Below are 17,184 nucleotides of genomic sequence, written 5' to 3'. Positions count from 1 at the left end.
GTCGCACCTGGTAAGGTCCGACGTAAAAAGTCCAATCTACGTCGCACCTGGGAAGGTCTGACGTAAAAAGTCCAATTTACGTCGCACCCTTCCAGGTCCGACGTAAAAAAGACGCAAATTTGAATAAGAGAGCGCGAGGCACACCGCGCATTCACTTTTCATCACTTTTCATTTTTTTCTCTGTAAACCCTCTCCCTCTTCTTTGTTACTGAATCGTTTTCTTGTTTTTTGCAGAGGGATGAACTCTTTGTTACTCATTTGCACATTGTTGCTGCTCCTCAGGTATGAAACAAGGTTTCGTTAGCACTTTTCTACTTAGCATTGCTACTCTGATTATCTATTTTATTCAATTTTTTGGTTGTTTTATTTGTGTAGGTAGTGGACGTTTTTTTTTTGTTATTCTACGAAGCAGAATGGCTTGTTCTGCAAGCAGAACGGCCTGTTCTGCAAGCAGAACGGCCCGTTCTGCAAGCAGAACGGCCCGTTCTGCAAGCAGAACGGCCCGTTCTCCAAGCAGAACGGGCCGTTCTCCAAGCAGAACGGGCCGTTCTGCCTGCGTTCTTAAGTTTTTTTTTTTTTTTTTGTTTTTTTACGACTTTTTTACGTCGGGTTTCATAATTTCTGACGTAAATTTACGTCAGATTTGAAGCCCCGACGTAAAATTTACGTCTCCCGCTTCTACGTCGGTACGTTTTCTGACATAAAAAGCCTAAAATATCCGACGTAGTACACCTCTTTTGTACTAGTGTCTGTGACATGAGCGGGGGTCCTGTTGGCGTCTGGGCACGGCTTGTGCGTCGATGCATGAGATCGGTGCGTGGCGGGTTGCGACATTGGTGCCCTAGTCGCAGACCGGGATTGAGTTGCCGAGTGTGCCTCGTCTTCATGGGCGTTGCTCCCGTGAGGAGGGCGATCAGAGGGGCGTCGAGGAAGTTGGGCGCGAATGCGCTCGTTTTCTTCACGCAGCGCTGCGAGGTCTGCTTCATTGGCTGTCCGCATTGCTGCTAGGTCGGCTTCGTGTTTGGCACGCATGTTGCGCAGGTCAGTGTCATGCTGCTGGTGCATCTGTTCGACTTGGTCGATCAGCCTTCTCAAGGTTGCAGCGTCGCTGTCCATGATGACTGAGTGTTCAGCGTCCTCTGTTGCACGTCTGTTGTGGCTTCTGGTGAATACCATACGGGTGGCCGATAAGAGCTGTCTCGATCGGCCCCACGGTGGGCGCCAAATGTTCTTACCGGAATTTGTCGTGGGAACGATCTTCCAAGTAAGATTGGTGAGCGTCCTTCACTGGTACGCTGATGCTCCAAGATGGGGGTGGTACCTGCAAAAGAGACTCCGATGCTAAAGTTAGCGTTTGTATGAGTATGAGTCTCGTATAAGTAATGCACGTACCTTGGTGTGAATTAGGGTTGTGTTGGGCCTTGGGCCTGAGATCTGTTATGATCTGATTAGATAGTAGATCTCGTCTGGAATGAGATCCCCGAGATCAGTTATGATCTGATTAGATTGCGGATCTCATCTGGAGCGAGATCTCCGAGATCAGTTATGATCTGATTAGATTGCGGATCTCGCTTAGGCCGAGATCTCCCAGTGCGTGTCCGAGGTCATTCCACGCTGTGATACCGAGCTCGAGCTCGGCATGGCAGTACAGATAGTACATATATATATATATATATATATATATATATATATATATATTTCTCTTTTACATTTTTATCTCTTATATTATAAAAGTGGTTAATTATATTTATTAGTTAGAAAATAGAATCCGAGAACAAAAGTTGATTTTCAAAATAAAGTAATTGTACATTACACCCATTTTTTCGACAAACATGCTAACTGTTTTATTTTTTTTAGTTTATAATTTTAAATATAAAGATATAGAGTATCTATTTTTCTCTAGTTTTTATAAACGGAGTGAATTGAGTAATTCACTTAGAAGAGACATAATCAAAGACCCGATTAGGGATGGCAATGGGGTCCCATGGGGGCGGGTAATAGTAAACCCGCCTCCGCCTTGCTGAATGAAGATTGATCTCATACCCACCCCATATCTGTGTGGGTATTCATTAAGCGGGTATCCATGAATTTCTTGAATACTCACGGATATCCATGGATATTTATAAAATTATTAAGAAATTAAAAAAATTATATTACAAATAATTTTAAGTTTATATTTTAATATCATTGAAATATTAAAAATAAAAATTCAATGTTAATTTTGAACTTTTATTTAATGTTAATTTTGTTGAAATAATAATAAAAATGCAAGATAATCAATAACTTAAAATACATCAATCTCACAAGTAAGTTAAAGTCTCATCACAAAGCTACAATAATTTAATCTCATAATTAAATGAAAGTAAACAACTTAAAATACATAAATCTTATTGGTCCAATCAAAGCTAGAAAATTAATCAAATTACATCCAATATAATTTTATAACATGCTTAACACATGTCGGTAACTTCATCAACCTCACTTTTGTAAGAAAATAAGATGAGAGAGTGTAGTTTTAGAATTATGTGGTACAAGGATAATTAGGATATTTAAGAAATAATATTAAATGGGTACCCGCGGGTATAGATATCATCATACCCGCCCCCGCCCCATTTATAAACGGGTAAAAAACTATCCGTCCACATTATCCACGGTACCCAATAGCCTATCCATTTATTATCCGTAGCGGATTTTATCCACAGATACTCGCGGGTACGTGTATTTTTACCATCCCTAGACTCGATTAAAGTTAATGCAATTGCAAAAGGCTTAGGTTTAGAGCTTTCTTTTTACATGATCGCAATAAAAGATAGCAATGTATTTAAAATTATAAAAAAAAAAAAAAATATCTTCAAATTAAATTCTCTTACAATGATATAAATATAAAAATTAAAATTATCACTTGAAATATTGAACTTTATTAATTTTTTTTCATATTTATAGATAATTCATAAGATATTATTAATTAATATTTCTTTCTTTAAATTAAATATTAAAGACTATTATTTATATTCAAATATGCATAAAAAATTTAATAATTTATCTATTTTAATAAAAAAATATTTAACTTATAAACTTTTTCATATAAATTTAATATTTAATTTTAGATCACAAAAAGTACTAAAAAAAACTGTAATCAAATAAAGTTCTTTTTTTCAGGTACGCTAACGTCTATATCAATAAAATGCGTATACAGCTATTTACAATAAATCTTAATAAACAAATGTTAATGCATCATGATTTTAACCCCTCGAAGACTAAACTTTTATTTGGTCTATAACTATTGCATATAAGACAAAAATGAGCCCAATTATTGCCTACTTTGACTCAATATATATATATATATATATATATATATATATATATATATATATATATATATATATATATTTTTTTTTTTTTGTTATTGAGTGTTGGGTGTTTCTTTAAGAAAATAATTACTTTAGTCTCGAGAGAAAGACTTCATAAAATTTGTGTTTTGAATAGAGTCTCATAAGATTTTTTCTCAAAAGTCTAGTGAGAGAATTCTTGAGAAAAGAACTTTGGTTCATGAGCTTTTCTTTTTTCAAAATTTTCTCTTCTTTCTTCTCTAATTCTCATTGTGTTGTCTTCTTGGTGAATTCAAGTGCTTAGAAACCTTGAATCAATTTGTAGATTTGTTCGGAATTATGTTATGGATCATTTAGAGTTTTCTTCTTTTCCTTCCCTAATTTTCTTTGGTTCCAAGGTAAGGAAAGCTGGAATTATCGCAATTTATATGAGTTGTTGGTTAAAGAATGGTTTTTGTGTTGTATGTAGTGTGAAATTTTGAAGATTTGTGGATGCATTGATGAACCCAAAACAAAAAGTCTGGTAGAAGCTTTGACTTTTGGGTCCACGAGGGAGAGTAGGATGAATTATTATGGATTGTTATTGCATGTTGCTTTTGAGTTGGATTTAAGTTGCTTGTGTTGAGTATGATCATTATTTCTTATAGGTGTTGGATGTTTGTTGAGGTTTAGGTTTTTGGTCAAAATCGACTTCTATATATGTAGAATTATGCTATTACGTTGGGTGTGTCTTCATGGTGATAGGTGTTGTTCCAACATAAGGCTTTTTGTTTCAATCACATCGATTGCAAGATGAATGGTGCCAAGCATGAGGAAAAAGACTCATTTTGGGATGGAATGACGTCAAGTGTGGTTTGAATGGTATCCAATGTGAGAACATTGAAGGTCTCTGACTTGATAACGCCGGGTCCAAGGTTGAGTGGCATTCAATGTGGCCAAGCCAAAGCTCTCTATCTAGATGACATTGGATGCCAGTATGGTTACTCCTTATGTGAGTCAGGCAGAAACTCCCTACATGAAATGGGTCGCATGGTACCTTATCACGTTAGGCATGAGGTCTCAAAGGTCTCTACTTTATCTACGTTAGACGTGGGTTGTGTAACACTGGACGTAAGTGAGGCAAAGAGTTTTCTGTTTGGAGGGTGTTGGGTGTTGGGTGTTGGGTGTTGGGTGTTGGGTGACTGGCCTGGGTGTTGGTTGTTGAAGAAAAATTTGTTGATGTATTTGATGAATGGTTGGATATGATATAAATAGAATTATATGTTGTATACTTTAAAGTTGTTAACTATTGTTATTTTATATATGACAATGTTTTGAGATGAATGATAATAGAGAAGTTGAATACAACTTGAGACGTGTATGTTGGTTATATAGTTGTGTTGAATATGCATGATTGTGTTGAGAATGTTTTAGACATTTAAGCATAATGTTGTCGAGTTATGATGACCAACATAGTACTAGATGAGAGATTTTAAAAGTTGTATATCCTATTTTGTGAATATTATGTTGTGGTGCTTCGAAAGCCCAACTTTGTTGTAATCCCTTCTTGAGAAGTTGATGCTTGAAGTAGATAGTTGTGTTGAATCTCCTTTAGGACTTAGTTGGTACCATGTGTGGGCCGACAAGTTTGAAATACACATGTATAAAATGACCACATGGGTGTTGATATTCTAAGCAAGCGCACCCAAGTCTTTGTAGTATAGTAAAAGGTTGTCAATCCTCAAGGACTTGTGAAATAGATCTTGATTTCTATTATATTAATTGCTACTTGTTGATTCAAACTTTGAATGTTCACGAATGTTAAATATTTGATATGAACAGTAAATTAAACTTAAGTAAACAAAACCGAATTAAATTTAAAGAAATGCAGATATATTAAGTAGTTGGGATTAAATTTCATCAATCTCCCTCTTATACATTCCTAATGATTCTTGCAAATAATTCCTTTATTCATTACCATTGAGTTCTCTATATTCACTCTGAACCAATTCCTTGACATCTAAAATTCTAAGATATTTAACTCAATGAATGATTCCTCACTTCATCCAGTTAAACGTCTCGCATTAAGAATCAGAACTTTTTGCAACTATCATTTCGAAACCATTCCTAGCTTGCAAAACTAATAGGTGATTTGTTTTAAAACTAGATTTAGAAAACGTTTCCCAACCAAATTCTAAATGCAAGATCAATAACAAATGATCAGTTTATCAAAGCATTAAGAATAGAATCTGAATCACTAACACTGAATAATAGATGTAATATATATATGAATCAAGAAGGAATACACAGGAGTTCGATGATTACATTCAATCCCAACCAAGGAGTTTTAGCTCTCCATAGTAGAAGAGATCACAAGATGAAAACAAAAAGAAGAAAGGTAGAAGAAAGAGATTGATCCTAAGAACTCTATTCCCACGAGCTCCAGGGTGTTGCGTTTTGTGTGTCTCCCCCTGTTCTCCTTTCGTAAAACCTTCCATCCTCTATTTTTCTCTCCTCTGACCCTTTTATATGTGTTGGAAATAAAATAGAGTAGGCAAGAGAGAGAAGAAATCACTCAACACCTGGAAACTGCTGAGTGAATTGGAGAATCCTTCATCATAAGGAAATCTAAAGGGCTGAACCCTTTTAATCTGCTAAGCGCCTAGGAGAATCCTTCAACCTTAAGTATTCCAAAGGGTTGAGCCCTTTAAATGCGTTGAGTGCCTTAGAGGACGAGACTGCTCCTTCTTCAATGGCCAAACCGCTCAATCCTTTTTGAGGCACTGAGCCTTTTTGCCTTTGCTCCACTTATGTTACTCTCTGCCTTAAAAGCGCTTAGCCCTTTAAAAGGGATGAGTCGCTTGCTCCTAGGAACTTCTTCTTGTTCTAATATCCAAAATCTACAAAACAAAGGAAAAAATGGTCACAAAAAATTCATCACTCCACAAAATCACTTCATTTGAAATCCCTTTTGATTCTATTTATATTTGTCATAATTTTATCACTCTATTAAAAAAAATTATGCTAGATGAGTGTCTTAATTCAATATTTTCTTTAGACACAATTGACACTTATCAATGGGCCAAATCAAACTATAATGATTACAAGTGACCAACCAAGTAAAATATAAAGTCGAAAACTTAGTTCCTAATTGAATATCGAATAGGTGTAGTATTTGGAGGGTAGTCAATAAACTAATCCTATAGAAGACTTAGTTAAGCTAACTAATGTCGTGGTAGACTCATACTCAACTATTATATCCTAACAGTAGTATTAAACTTCATTGTTTAAGTAGTGACACTTGAGAAATCAAGTTGTTGTCTTATGGATTGATATCTAATTTGTTGTTGATCTATCAAGTCAAAAAGATAATCTTGCGTTGTAACATCCCAAATTTTAGTCAATGAAAAGAAATATTTTTTTTATGTATTTATTTTATTTATGTATTTTACTATTCACATATACATATTTTACTATTCATGTATACGTATTTATGAATACTGTAACATTCCAAAATTTTATGAAAACGGTTATTTTATGTATTGAGATTATTAGAAAGTTTATCATATTTTTATACGTATTTTTACTATTCATGTATACGTATTTTTACTATTCACATATACGTATTTTTACTATTCACATATACGTATTTTACTATTCACGTATACGTATACGTGAATAGTAAATGGCTGCTAAGGGTGGCACGAGGGAAGCAAGGTTCAATTTTATAATTAATTTGAATATTTTAATGAATAGTGCATAGTAACTTATAATATTATTTTAATGAATAGTGCATAGTGCATAGTAACTTCAAAATTTCTATAAATAGGGGCCTAAGGTTTTGAAAATTCAGAATTCTAGAGAGAAGGAAATTCTGGAGAAATAGAGAGAGAAAGTAAGAGAGAGAGAAGGAGAAAGAAAAGGAGGTTCTGCTCTAGTGCCTTGTTTAAGGAGAAAGAGGAAGAGATTCTGCCCAAGTTTTTAGAGAGATATTGCACTAGTTTCAACTCCTACTTATCTAGGTAAGGGGGAGGAGAACCTTATCTTTTTAAAATTTTATATACTATTATGTATATTTATTTATGTCATTTACTTGATTATATTTATTTAGTGGGGTGCCCCTAACCTCATTATTGTTATATTTATTCAGTGAGGTGTTCCTAACCTCATCTAACTACTTAACTTTTAATTACTATGTTATTGTTATATTTATTCAGTGAGGTGTTCCTAACCTCATCTAACTACTTAACTTTTAATTACTATGTTATTGTTATATTTATTCAGTGAGGTGTTCCTAACCTTATCTAACTATTTAACTTTTAATTATTATGTTTATTTATTTACGTTATTATTTAGTGGGGTGTTTCTAACCTCATATATTTGTTTAACCTTTAATTACTATTACTTATTCTGTGATTATTCTTAAATCTATTTTGAGTAATTTTTTTTATGATTAATATAATGTGTTAAAATGTCTTTTACTCATTTTAAAGATAATTAATACTCTATGGCCATAGACGATAAAGTTTGAATTATTTGTAGCTGGAGGTTTAACCTTGGGGATTTAAATGAGTAAGAAATGGAGGTGGAATAATTTTTGGTTGGTGTTATAATGATGCTCATTTATCCTGACTAGTCACTACAAGTATAATTCAAATTTTATTGTATCAAGAAAATCTAATATTTAATCTGTATAAATATATATTTATATATATATATATATGTTAAAATTTTATACATAAATAATTATGTTTATTCGTTCGAATTATTGTATTTATTTGATATTGTTCTTACTCCTTTCTTTTCTTTGTTTTTTTTTAATTAAATATATTATAAATAGATGGATCAACTTGAGATTCCAGATCATTTTGCTGTTATTGTTACTGCTGTCCTACATGGAAGGAAATTGGAATACGGAGGCTATTTGATGGATCTGTTATAACTTTACTTGTCAATCATATTATTTTAATTGTAATTTTCTTTCCGTTATGAATATATATATTGTATTAATAGAGTAAGGAAAAGGAATAATGTGTAAAATAATACGTTATTCTAAATATTTTAGAACGATATGTTATGTATTAAATTCACAAGATATTCTTTTCTTTACTTTTATTTTTATTAAATAAATATATAGATATTGTTAATGATATAATTATAAAATATTATAAAATTTTATAATTTTATATTGTATAATTTGGGTATTAGAATTAGGCGTTACATTTAATGGTATCAGAGCGGTCGATCCAATCGGCCGTGAGTTATGAGTTTACTATGCTTGTTTGGTAGATGAAGTCTATAGTTACAGTAATTAAATCCAAAGAGGATGTATGTTGCGAATTGGAGTTTTAAATATTTTTGATAAAAATCAAAGTGTGAATCTTTGTTATTTTTATTATATGATTTAGAATTTATAAATTATTCCTAACTAGGAGGCACTGCCACCTTTACTGGAATTAATTTATATTTCTTTTATTATTTTTAAACCTTATTAAATGATTTATTAAATTTGATATTTACATATTGATTTTTTTTTATGGGTTAGATTGTAAGAGGATTTTATTTTAGTTTCTAAGTTCTTTGTGCTAAATATGAAAGTTATTTTGGTTCAAGATTGTAGGAAGAAATTTAAATAATGATTTGGAAGTATCTTAAGGTATTTTTGGGGCTTTAGACTTTGGTGCACTCTTTTGCTGATCAATGCAGGGAATGTTTTAGCTGCAGTTTTGTGATGCCAGTACAAGTATTATATTGACAGAGTTGGATTTTATGAATTTCATAAAAGTTGTAAGTTGGATGTTTACTTGTCAAGGGCACCAAAATCAGGTACAATAGAGATCTAGAACTTTCGTTATGAATATTTTAGTGATCAAAAGTCTAGCTGTTAAGTGCTGATTTAATCTACTACAATTTTTTGAAATTTTTAGTTAAGTATATGATCATTTTAGAATTTCAAGTCTTTATAAGAATGATAACTTATCCTGTTAGCTTTCTTTTGGTGATAGGTTTGGGATTATTTGGTGATTGGTTTGAGATCATTTGGTGATAGCCTATATAATTTTCTATGTATCATTTTCTTTGATAGTTGTTAAAGAGATATATATGTTGTCATGATATTTGTGAGTTATTAGGAAATCGATTTTATTCTAATATATATTGAGGTGTTATCTTGTGGATCAAAAGTTTCTTTAAGGTTGTATGATGTTATGTGGTAAAGGTTGTTCATGTACAGGCTATACGGAGTAAACAGTAATTGATTCATACATGCTTAAGAATGGTATATATGAAGATTTATAGTAGGTATTCTAATATGATTTGATATGCATGTATGCTGATATGAGGATGGACGACCTTAGGAGTGAATTAATGAAGGTTGTGAGATTGACTTTAGGATGTGATATCATCGTATTATAATTGAGGATGAAAATATATTCAAGACAGCTTATGCCAAGTTATCTAAGTATGAATTTTTATGAGGTGAATTTTCTAGGTTGTGTAATTTCTAGTGGAGATATAACGTAGATCTATTTATGATAGAAGTTGTGGGAGATACCTAGGTCAATTAGTTAGGTTAGGAGCTTTGTTGCATTAATTAATATAGGAGATTTATTGAGATAATTTCTAAGATAGTATTACCTGTGTCTGGATTAACCAAGGAGAGAGAATTGCCTTTATGAAATAGTAAGTGTTATGTGGTAATATAGTAATGCTTTGAAGACAGGTTTGGGTGAATTATTTTCATAACCTTGAATTAGAAATTGTAATAGTTACGCTTGAAATTTTGGAAACATTACTGGTATGATTCTAAGTTTGAGATATTTAGTGATCATAAGAATTTCTCATATTTGTTTGATTTAAAGGGATTAAATATGAGACAGAAGAGATAGTTAGAAACTGTTAAGGATTAAGATTTTAATCTCAGTTGTTATTCAGAAAGAGTCAATGTGATGGTCGATACTTTGAGTAGAAAAACTCTATATATCTCTTCTTATGGTTAAGGGATATCTTTTAGCTCATATTAAGATTGTAAGTTTGATTTGTGAGATTACTTCTAGTAGAGTGAAACTAGGTATGACTTGAGTAGAGAATGGACTATTGAAGGAAATTAGAGAAACATAATTAGTTGATTCATTTTGATGGCAAGACATGAAATTATAAGACAAGATAGTAGATATGAGGTTGCCTTGGATATAGATATGGTGGTAAGACTTAGAGATTGATCATACGTATCTAGTAAACTTACGTTTAAGTACTTTATCCTTGGAGAGGGTCTTAAAAAATTTAAGTAATATGGTGACAAATGCCTTAAATAGGATGATCATTCATTTTTCATTTTTGAAAATGTAAAGGTTGAATTTGATTGAGGAGATTAGAAGCTTAAGCATGATGTGTAAGTTCACCCCTAGGAGCATTAAATTGAGTATGTTGAGAGGACTAATAGATTAATGGGTGTGATTAGAGGACTTAAGGGTTAAATCTTTTCTTAATAAGCCAAGTGGAAAAGATTGGTAGAGGTATAGATAACCCTTTACGCTTGGAAGTTGATGGTGTTTTGAGGTTTGAAGATGGAATCTATGTGCCTAGTAATTTCGAATTAAGGAAGATGATCTTAGATAAATAACATAAGAGTACTCTTAACATTCAGTTAGAAATACTAAAATATATCAGAGTAGCGCAGGGGAAGCATGATCTAAGGAGAAAAAAAAAATTGTATATTAGTATATAGTATGTCAAAAGTTTAAGGTGGAACATTAGAATCTTTTGATATTTTTACAGTCTTTAGATGTCATAATTTGAAAATAAGATTTTATGAACTTAGTTGTAGTTATATCTGATATGCTTAAGAAATTTGATCTTATTTGGATTATAATGGATAGGTTCGCTCACCTTGTATTTGTTAATATTAGATATTTCTTGGTAAGATTGATAGAATTGTACATCAATAAAGTTATATGAGAATTAGGAAGCAAAATGCGAAGAGCATACCTATTTTTATTTTCAAGAAAATTTCGGGGACGAAATTTCTAAAAGGAGGGGAGAATTGTAACATCCCAAATTTTAGTCAATGAAAAGAAATATTTTTTTTATGTATTTATTTTATTTATGTATTTTACTATTCACATATACATATTTTACTATTCATGTATACGTATTTATGAATACTGTAACATTCCAAAATTTTATGAAAACGGTTATTTTATGTATTGAGATTATTAGAAAGTTTATCATATTTTTATACGTATTTTTACTATTCATGTATACGTATTTTTACTATTCACATATACGTATTTTTACTATTCACATATACGTATTTTACTATTCACGTATACGTATACGTGAATAGTAAATGGCTGCTAAGGGTGGCACGAGGGAAGCAAGGTTCAATTTTATAATTAATTTGAATATTTTAATGAATAGTGCATAGTAACTTATAATATTATTTTAATGAATAGTGCATAGTGCATAGTAACTTCAAAATTTCTATAAATAGGGGCCTAAGGTTTTGAAAATTCAGAATTCTAGAGAGAAGGAAATTCTGGAGAAATAGAGAGAGAAAGTAAGAGAGAGAGAAGGAGAAAGAAAAGGAGGTTCTGCTCTAGTGCCTTGTTTAAGGAGAAAGAGGAAGAGATTCTGCCCAAGTTTTTAGAGAGATATTGCACTAGTTTCAACTCCTACTTATCTAGGTAAGGGGGAGGAGAACCTTATCTTTTTAAAATTTTATATACTATTATGTATATTTATTTATGTCATTTACTTGATTATATTTATTTAGTGGGGTGCCCCTAACCTCATTATTGTTATATTTATTCAGTGAGGTGTTCCTAACCTCATCTAACTACTTAACTTTTAATTACTATGTTATTGTTATATTTATTCAGTGAGGTGTTCCTAACCTCATCTAACTACTTAACTTTTAATTACTATGTTATTGTTATATTTATTCAGTGAGGTGTTCCTAACCTCATCTAACTATTTAACTTTTAATTATTATGTTTATTTATTTACGTTATTATTTAGTGGGGTGTTTCTAACCTCATATATTTGTTTAACCTTTAATTACTATTACTTATTCTGTGATTATTCTTAAATCTATTTTGAGTAATTTTTTTTATGATTAATATAATGTGTTAAAATGTCTTTTACTCATTTTAAAGATAATTAATACTCTATGGCCATAGACGATAAAGTTTGAATTATTTGTAGCTGGAGGTTTAACCTTGGGGATTTAAATGAGTAAGAAATGGAGGTGGAATAATTTTTGGTTGGTGTTATAATGATGCTCATTTATCCTGACTAGTCACTACAAGTATAATTCAAATTTTATTGTATCAAGAAAATCTAATATTTAATCTGTATAAATATATATTTATATATATATATATATATGTTAAAATTTTATACATAAATAATTATGTTTATTCGTTCGAATTATTGTATTTATTTGATATTGTTCTTACTCCTTTCTTTTCTTTGTTTTTTTTTAATTAAATATATTATAAATAGATGGATCAACTTGAGATTCCAGATCATTTTGCTGTTATTGTTACTGCTGTCCTACATGGAAGGAAATTGGAATACGGAGGCTATTTGATGGATCTGTTATAACTTTACTTGTCAATCATATTATTTTAATTGTAATTTTCTTTCCGTTATGAATATATATATTGTATTAATAGAGTAAGGAAAAGGAATAATGTGTAAAATAATACGTTATTCTAAATATTTTAGAACGATATGTTATGTATTAAATTCACAAGATATTCTTTTCTTTACTTTTATTTTTATTAAATAAATATATAGATATTGTTAATGATATAATTATAAAATATTATAAAATTTTATAATTTTATATTGTATAATTTGGGTATTAGAATTAGGCGTTACATGCGTTATTGTTGATTTAATAGGATTAAACTATTTAAAATGCTCACCCTATGTTGTAAGGAGATCTCCTACTTAAAATGCGTAATTACACATATAATTGATGTGTTATAAATACTATGTTGTTCTAATGAACAATTTGTATTGTTAATGTTATGATGTTCAAGTTAATACGATGTTGTAATAGATTGAGTTATTTATACTGATATATGTTGATTGTATTGTAATAATGCATGTTGGTAGTGTTAGATATGAGATAAAGTGATGATGCATATATTAAAGTTGTTGATGTTTTATATTGTTAGGTGGGTGGAAGTATATATATATATATATATATATATATATATATATATATATATATATATATATATATATATATATATATATTATTTATTTATTTATTTATTTATTTTTTGATGTTTAATACTTGAAATGCAGTAATAGATTAGATGTTATAAATTATTGTTTTGAGTGATATAATAAAGACTAGTAAGAGTACAAATATGATATTTTGCTTTCAAAACTACTTTATAGTGTTAAAGGGTATTATCCCTATAATTAAAGAAAACATTTAGTCCGATAATGTTCGTGATCACAATTAAAGCATAAATAAAGAATTCGATCATGATAAAATCTGGTACAAATCGAATATATGATCGTGATTATTATAATCTTGTATGTATCAAGGATTTGATAATGATGATTCTTTCTTTCTTCAAGTTCAAGTGTTACCCATCCTTTCCTTTTGAAGTCCAATGGTTGATTTGCCGTAAAGCCTTTTTCGACCAATTCAGAATCGTGCAAACTCTCTAGGACTATCGTCTTCTTCGGTCTTTTCTTTTTCTTTTCTTTTTTCCTAAGAATCAACTATACATTGTTTTACGTACTTTTTTTTAATATATATTTTATTATTTGTTAAAATTTATTAGGAACTTCAAAATCAAAACATTAATTTATTATTAAATGAGAAATAAAAAATACTAAAATTTACAATTTCAAATAAAATTCAGCTTACGGTATAAAACATGTTTAAAGAAGTGTGTTAGAGTTCGAGAATATATTCCTCAGGTTTCTCTTCTTAACACCCATGGCAAAATCATCTTGGGATACACCTATAAAATTTTTCCGATCTTCACCGACAATATAAAAAAAAAAAAAACAGTATTAGATATCCATTTCCTCTAAAACTATTTCAACCTAAAACGCTGTCCTGATGCTGCGTATCTTTAATTCAGATGTGTAACAGCTTCCTTTCTCTTGACTACGATGGTGACCAAACCAATTAATGCCTTTTTCGATTTCTTAAAAATAGCGGTAAATGCTAAGGATTCTATATGATATGATCTTCATTTAGGATGGTGTATTGGTTTAGGATTTTATAGGATTTAAAAAAAAAAAAATTGAGTAATAAAATTCGTTGGTATACGATCAAGATTTTATATCACTTAAAAATAATTCAATGGTATTCAATCTAGATTCTCAATATTTTTTAAAAAGTCTATTAAAATTCACTGGTATTTATTTGAGACTTTTTATAACTAAAAAATAATTATAAGAATTTTAAAAGATTGTTATATTAGAGAGATTTTGAAGGAATATCAAATTCATAAAACAATCTCATCCACACCTATTAGATTTTGGAGAATTGTTTGAAGTGACTTTTCAAGTGCTTCAAGAATTTTCAAGTGAGTTTTTCATCTCTTTTTTTTTTTTCTATGCTCATGTCCATTTCATTTCCCTATTTGGTAAAATTTCTATACGTAAATGATAGTGTCATTGACTTACTTTATTTTTCTCTCTATTCTCTTTAATTGACTTGCTCTATTTTTCTCTATTTAGTTGAGATTGTTCCTCAGTTATATAACACAGAAAATGCTTGAAATTTTAATTTTTAAATGGTAATTTTTTTATAACACGCGTTAAGAAAAGGGAAAGGTGAAAACTAAAATTGATATCATAATTTCTATAATCAACTGTAGATCTTCAAGACCTTGTAATTAATTTTGATTTATTAGATGAATTTGAGTTAGGGTTTCTATGAGTAGAATGAGATAAGAATGGATCTTAGTTGGGGGAAGAACCCCCTCAACACAAAAATTGCGATCTCTCTCCCCGTCTTGAATTTGTTACTGTTATCTTTCCCCTTTTATGACTCAAAAATTATTTTATTTCTTTTTTTTACTATAAATTTTATTTTTTTAATTTTTATATTGTGAAATTAGAATTTTTTATATTTTAAAAAAGAAAATTAACATAAGACATTATAGTATCTTAGAATTCAAGACTAAAAATATTTCATCATGAGTGAATAATTGAAAGTAATTAAAAATTTTAAAAATTATTTTGTACCCGTAACAAATTTCGAATATTTTTTTTTCTGATTTGTAAATTTCTACTTCTGTACCAATATAAAATAAAGGAACATATTTAGTTATAAGAGAGTAGGATAGTTATCCCACTATTTTTTTAATCATTTATAAATAAAATATTTTAAATCATAAATTATAAAAAAATTTGAAATGTTGTTTAGAATAATTTTTAGTATGTGCAACACTATATAACTTTTTTCATTAAGAATGTCATTCGAATGAATTTTCAACAGGAGTGGTGAACAAACCTTTATCTTCAACATTACTAATTAATGAAAATCATAATTTTGAGTCTATTATTAAAACCCAGCAGCAATAGCAAAAAAATGTTAATGTTTGGAAGACTAGTATAGCTATGAATATGTAGGTGAATGCTATTTAAAAGGACATGATATTACAGAAAATTATTATTATAATTACTATTATTTAGCCAAACATAATTTTTTTATATTTGCCTCTTTTTAAATTTAAATGTATGAAAAAAAATCTTGAACTCTTTTCATATGTAAAAAATCTATGAAATTTTGCAAAATTTACAAAGTCTTGCAAAATATTCATTAAAATCTTAATTTAAAAGTCTTGCAGAATATCCATTAAAATCCTGATTGAAAGTGTTGTGAAATCCTACAAAATCTTAGAAATTATGAAAATCTTGCAAAAAAATTTTGAAATGTTGAAGATGGGACCGTAGAAAGAAAAAAAAACGAGGGAAGGGTGTCCAATCCAATCACCAATTTGAACTAATAACGTACGTTTTGTTTTGGTTCGAAACTTGAAGTAACAAAATAGACAAAAAAAAAAAAGAAGAAAAAAAAAAAACTGAGCCAACGTGGAATCAATAGGTTATGTTTACCTAGAATCCTAATTAATTGATCAAGGATTTCATTATACAATGACCCGCAATCTGATTTCCTTAATGTAGCCTAAAAGTACAATAATTTCACCCATAAGAAACCCTGTTTCAACTAAAGTAACATATAAAGATAGATAGGGTTGTCCATGGTCTATTCTTTAATCCTTTACAAACCAAACACCAAGTTGAACTTGAACCAAAAACCACACATTATTCAATATTTAATACTCGAGACATTTTCATAAACATTTATTATGTGTCACTAGTAATATTGTTACAGTTGATCACGCAACTCCATCGTGTCGCCGCACGCTAGGTATTTTATTTATTAAGGTGGTATTTTGTTCGGCTTTCGTTTTCGAGGCCAACGTGATTGCATTGGCATTTGGCGCTTACTCACCACTCACCACCCCGATAGCAATGTTCTTCTTCTGTATATATATGTTTCTTAATTATGCTTCTGAAAGCAGTTATTTTGTTCACTAGTTATGCTGTGATGATATCATCAAAGGAAAGCACGATTATTTTGGGGGATAAAAACCCGTGTCTCCTTTTTACTATTGTTTCTTGTTGCTGATGAAGTAAGATATGTAGCATTATTGTTCTTGTCTGTAACAAACAACTACATCGTTATCGCATTCGCGTCCCCCACTTTCTGTCACCCACTGCACAAAACATTCTAGAAAAATGAATAGATATATGAAATGATTGCATAATTCAAAAAACTATGTGATATTGTGATGCCATATAATAATTCGTTGGTGGTTAAATT

At 30.2% G+C, this 17,184-nt stretch overlaps 1 long non-coding RNA gene across 1 annotated transcript; it reads left to right on the top strand.

The window, feature by feature from the left end:
• Positions 1–6,711: 6,711 nt before the first annotated feature.
• On the top strand, positions 6,712–13,081 carry LOC145951798 (uncharacterized). Its single transcript, XR_014429734.1, has 3 exons — positions 6,712–7,330; positions 8,149–11,992; positions 12,813–13,081. It is a non-coding gene; the product is annotated as an uncharacterized LOC145951798 (long non-coding RNA).
• Positions 13,082–17,184: the final 4,103 nt, after the last annotated feature.

This window comes from Cajanus cajan, chromosome 9, assembly GCF_000230855.2.
Source record: "Cajanus cajan strain Asha chromosome 9, NIPB_CcT2T_4, whole genome shotgun sequence".
Classification (NCBI taxonomy): domain Eukaryota; kingdom Viridiplantae; phylum Streptophyta; class Magnoliopsida; order Fabales; family Fabaceae; genus Cajanus; species Cajanus cajan.
This window is presented reverse-complemented; position numbering and strand designations above follow the sequence as displayed.